We start from the raw sequence: 6,135 nt of genomic DNA on the forward strand, positions 1-6,135 counted from the left end.
TAAAATAAAAATTTCTCTATAAATTTTCCCTTCATGGTTGGTTATAAAAGGAATCTTTTATAAATTAAAATCTCTCTTATTAAAACATGTGGATGATTTCCAAAAAGGAAAGCTATCTTTAAAATTAAAATCTTTCTCTCAATCTACAAATAAAGAAAGATATCAAATTTTTTCTTAATCTTTTGTAGAAACTATAAAAGGAAAGATTTAAATTTTAAAACTCTCTTTTAAAATCATGAACATGGTTTCATAAAAGGAAAGTTTTATCAAAAATTAAAATCTTCCTTTCAATCTACAAATAAGGAAAGATATCAAATCTTTTCTTAATCTTTTGTAGAAACTATAAAAGGAAAGATTTAATTTTAAAACTCTCTTTTAAAATCATGATGGTTTCAGAAAAGGAAAGTTTTATCAAAAATTAAAATCTTCCTTTTAACTACAAAGAAGGAAAGATATCAAACCTTTCACTTAATCTTTTGTAGAAAACTATAAAAGGAAATATTTAAATTTTAAACTCTCTTTTAAAACCATGGCTTCCACATGAGAAAGATTAAAAAATAAAATCCTTTTTAATTTAATGTGGCTGACCACACCAAGCATGGATTCAAGCTAGGGTCAGCCACACATCTTGGCTCATCCTATTTGCTTGGCCGACCCAAGCTTGGGTTCCAAGCTTTCTTGGCCGGCCACCTTAGGATGGGTATAAAGGTGGGTATAGGTGGGTATAGTACTTTATAAATAAGAGGCTACGATAGGGACCGAGAGGAGGAATTTGTTTTAGTCTCCCGTGTTAGTTAGAGCCCTAGAGCCAATCATTTGATAATTGTTATATGGACTCATTGTATCATATTCTTGTACATTAATAAAGATATTTGTTTTGGTTATTATACTTACTTGTATTGGTGTCAAATAAACTAAGTATAATAACATCCTTGAGTAAAAGGTTCTTACCTATGTTAATCGATTAGTTGAATCGATAGTGAGAAGATATAGGGAACACTACTCTTAATCATTCCTAGTCGAGTATTAACATTCATGGACAATGTTAATGCAACGAGATTAGCATGTAGGTCAACTTGATGACTTGATCTCACAAGTCATGGATATGGAGATATCATGTTGACACATGGGTATACATTGGAGAATGTATACTGAATGACCCGCCATGAGAAAGTATCATGGATCGTTATATGAGTGTCATATACTTTCTCATGTGGCTATTAGTATGACTACTAGTCCTTGGACCTGAAGTCACCATGGATCCCTACATAAGGAGTTATGTACTTTGGTTTCGTCAAACGTCACCCGTAACTGGGTGGACTATAAAGGCGATTACTGGATATGTAACAAATTATGCAGAGGGATGTGAGTGATGTAGATGGGATCTATCCCTCCTATATGACGGGAGCGACATCAATATTCTTGATAGAGTGAGACCACGAGTGCATGGCCATGCCCAAATGAGTCAATATGAGATATTGAGCTCATTTGATTGAGTGAGTCTACTTGGAGTTCAAGATTTAGATTGGTCAGAGGATGACACGGTCTATGCCTCACATTGATCAATCTAGATGTCTAGGATAGAAGGACACTTGTCATATATTGTGAGGAGTCACAATTAGTAGTCACAAGGTGATGTTGGATCTCAACATTCTTGTAACCTGGGCAGTAATGATGTGTTGCTAGATACCGCTCATTACTTATTCTCCTAAATGGGTTTAAGGGCATTGCCAACGTTACAAGAACCTATAGGGTCACACACTAAGGACAATTAGATGGAGATTAGGTTCATATGATGAACCAAGAGGATTAGGTTCATGTATTGAACCAAATTGGATTAAGAGTAATCCAAGTTAGGCTAATTGAGTTGGACTCAAGTTGATTCATGTGTTCAATGAGTCTAATTTAGATTATGACTCATTGAATCAATTTAATTAAATGAATTAGATTCACTATATTAAGTTGGTTTGAATCAAATGGTTATATTAGATCAACCATGAGAGAGATTTGGTCAAGTTTGACTTGACTTGAGAAGGAAGATGAAAGGTCAAGTTTGACTTGACCATTTGCCACCTCATTTGTGAGTTGGTAATAGGAGGACTAATGATGATGTGCCACATCATCAAAGCTAGCACATGTGTGTGCCACATCATGGAGGTTACAAACCCCTTTCCATTTAATGTGGCTGACCACATTAATTGTAAGGGAGTTACAATTGTGGTCGGCCACTCAAAATGAATGAGAATGAATTTTTTTCATTCAAGGCATTCATTCTATCTTCTTTCTCCTTGAGCTCTTTCTTCTCTCCCTCTCATCCTACCTTGGTCGAACCCTACTAAGGTGCTATCACACTTTAGTTTAGTTTTCTCCCTCTTTTGTTCGTGTGGATATGTGTAGAGGATTGTCTACTTTGACAATCTTGAGATCTGGCACCTTGGACGAGCGGGATTCGCGAAGGGCGCGCATCAAGGGTAAAAACTCTTAACCATCTAGAACTCTAATGTAGATCTAGAGTTAGTAAAATCGTACTCGAAGGTTTTTCAAAATTTTATTCTTCTCACGGATCCGGTGACGGGGGTTTCAGGGTTTCCGCGACGCGAAAAAGCGATTTTCGTGGCCCGAAAATCCCAACATCCCGATGAAATTAAACTTCCCGTGTTCGCCCCGAACACCCAACTTAATTTCATCAATAATAATTCATTCCACTAAAGAATTATTATTGAACTACCGTACCAATCCCAAATTACATTTTGGGCTCCTTCTTATTATGAGTATGTTAATCTCCCTGTATTTAAGATGTCGAATGCCCACTAATTAATTGAATTACTGACAGATCACTTTAATTAATATCTTAGTGCAAGAGTAGTACCACTCATCCTTATTGTCGTGTCGGACTTAAGTCCACCTGCAGGTTTTAACATGACAATCCTTATGAGCTCCTCTTGGGGGCATTATCAACCTAGATTACTAGGACACAGTTTCCTTCTATAATCAGCAACACACACTATAAGTAATATCATTTCTCAACTTATCAGACCTATTGATTTATCGAGCTAAATCTCTCTCTTTGATAAGTTAAAGAAATAAATACTAAATATATGTGCTTGTTATTATATTAGGATTAAGAGCACACACTTCCATAATAACTAAGGTCTTGTTCTTTTATTAAGTCAGTATAAAAAGAACTTACCTTAAATGATCCTGCTCAATACACTCAGAGTGTACTAGTGTAATTTATCAGTCAAGATAAACTAATACCTAATTACACTACGACTATTCCAATGGTTTGTTCCTTTCCATCTCAATCGTGAGCTACTGTTTATGATTTATAAGGAATTGATGACATTATCTTCTGTGTGTGACACTATACACCATGTTATCTACAATATAATTTCTAAATGAATGTTTTATACAAAAAGCTAGGCTTTTAGTATACACTCTAACAATCTCCCACTTATTCTAAAAGACTATGCTGCTATATACCTTGCCATACATCTGATTCCCAAACCTTCAACATGTCCATCAAAAGCTCTTGCCTTAAGGACCTTAGTGAAAGGATCTCTCAGGTTATCATCTGATATTATATATGCGGCAACAACTTCTCCTCATTATATGATGTCTCGTATTGGGTGGTACTTGCACTCTATTGTGTTTACTTGCCTTATGAGCTCATGGTTCCTTCGAGTTTGCTACTGCACCAAATAATTTTGGGCAAACTAGGAATCACATCTAAGTCCATCATGAAGTTACTGAGCCATTCAACTTCTATGGCTGCCTCAGAGGCTGTCATATACTTAGCTTCCATAGTGGAGTCCGAAAAAATACCTATGCTTAACACTCCATTGTTATGGTTTCACCTCCTAAAGTAAACACAAAACCCTAAAGTTGACTTATTATTTTCCCAATAAGATTGGAAGTCAAAATCCATATAGCCCACAAGGAACAAATAATCTGTTTTATAAGCTGGCATATAATCTTTAGTACCTCTCAGGTACTTCAATATATGCATTACAGCAGTCCAATGTCCTACTTTGATATCTGTTAACCATGCCTACGACAAAACAGATATCCGGTCTCATATACAGCATTGCATACATTAGGCTTTCGACAGCCGAAGCATAAGGAACTGCCTTCATGTCCTCTATTTGATGTCATCGGGGACATCTCTTTAGATAAAGCTACTCCATATCTAAAAGGTAGAAAACCTTTCTTGGAGTCTTGCATGCTAGAGCGGGCTAGGATTGTATCAATATATGAAGCTTGGGATAAGCACAACATTCTTTTCTTGAGATCCCTTATTACTTTGATTCCTATAATATGTGCGCATTCTCTCAAGTCCTTCATATCGAATTGCTTGGACAACCATACCCTTACTTCTGACAACACTTTGATATTGTTTCCAACTATCAAAAATGTCATCTACGTATAGTATAAGAAATACCACCATGTTTCCATCACAGTTCTTGTATACACAAGACTCCTCCGGTCACTGAATAAATCCATAGGACTGGATTACTTTATTAAACAGGATGTTCCAAAACCTTAAAGTTTTACTTCAGTCCATAGATCGATTGAGCTTACATACTAGATGCTCTTTGCCCTTCGCAATGAACCCCTCTGATTACTTCATATGGATGTTTTCTTCAAGACTTCCGTTAAGGAAAACTGTCTTGACATCCACTTGCCAAATCTTATAATCCATATGAGTAGCAATAGATAAAAGAATCTGGATAGACTTTAAGCATGGCTATCGGTGAAAAAGTATCCTTATAATCGATACCCTTTTTTAACAAGCCTTACTTTGAAAGCTTTCACCTTTCTATCTATCCTTCTTTTTTTATTGTGGACACCATTTGGTGATTCTACAAGCTCCCAAACTTTATTAGAATACATATATTCTAATTCTGTTATTCATTGCTCTTTGCTAAGATACTGCATCCTTATCTTGGAGTGCTTCGTCATTTGTCCAGGGATCAGGTTCATGTTCGCCAAGGATCAAGTCCAAAGACTCTCCCAAAACATGAATCTTTCAGGTTGACTAACAACCCTCCCACTACAACGAGACACTATCTGTAATTGTGCATCATTTGTGACACGTGTTGCAGTTTCTTGTGGTATCTCATCTTGTACTGTTGGTACTAGATTAGACGTGTCCTTTATTATTTCCTTAAGAACAAATTTACTTATGGTCTTGTGGATCATTACATAGTCCTCTTCTAAAAATCGGGTATTAGTGCTAACCATGACCTTCTGATTTTTAGGACTATGGACCTCCTTTCGTTTCTCTAGGATAACCCACAAACAAGTGAACTCCTGTTCTTAATTCCAACTTATCAGTGTCTCCCTTCAGTATACATGCTGGACTACCCCAAATCTGAATATGCTTTAGACTAGGCTTACGTCCATTCTACAATTCTATGGGAGTAGAGGATTCTGACTTAGAAGGTACTATGTTCACTTCTGTTTCCAGAGTATTGTTAGGATCGACGGTCGCGGCTAGAGAGGGGGGTGTGAATAGCCAACCCCAAATTTGCGTTTCTTTCTACAAATCAAGTTAGCGCAGCGGAAAAATAACAACAAAAACGTAAATGGGGAATTCAAACCTCAAGCACAGCGATGTAACGAGGTTCGGAGATGAAACTCCTACTCCTCGGCGTGTCCGTTAGGTGGACGAAGCCTATCAATCCGTCGGTGGATGAGACCCCAGAAAACCGGCTAATATGAACTCCTTATGGGTGGAGAAACATCGCCACATTAACTCTTGCAACAGCAAGGTAGAAGTACACAAAATACAAAGAAGCACAAGACAATATGAATGTAAAACAAACAAGCTAGCCTTCTCGTCTGGAGTCCGTTGATGAAGCAACAGCTTCACGGATGCCAGCAGCAGGGAAGCTCACGCGAAGCTTCAAGAAGTATGAGCTCAGCAAAGCTCGCAGAAGGAACCTCGAAGAACTTACAAAAGCAAGAAGCAGGTCCTGTAGAGTCGCTCGACTCTTTATATAGCTGAACCTGCAAACCTGTGAAGGCAGAAGAAGACACAGAAGACCGAGATCTAGCCGTTGTCACCACGCTGGCACGACCGATCAGCCCAACCCGATCGGTCCACTATCCCGATCGGTCTTGGGACCGATC

The sequence above is a fragment of the Zingiber officinale genome, chromosome 10B (assembly GCF_018446385.1).
Source record: "Zingiber officinale cultivar Zhangliang chromosome 10B, Zo_v1.1, whole genome shotgun sequence".
Lineage (NCBI taxonomy): Eukaryota > Viridiplantae > Streptophyta > Magnoliopsida > Zingiberales > Zingiberaceae > Zingiber > Zingiber officinale.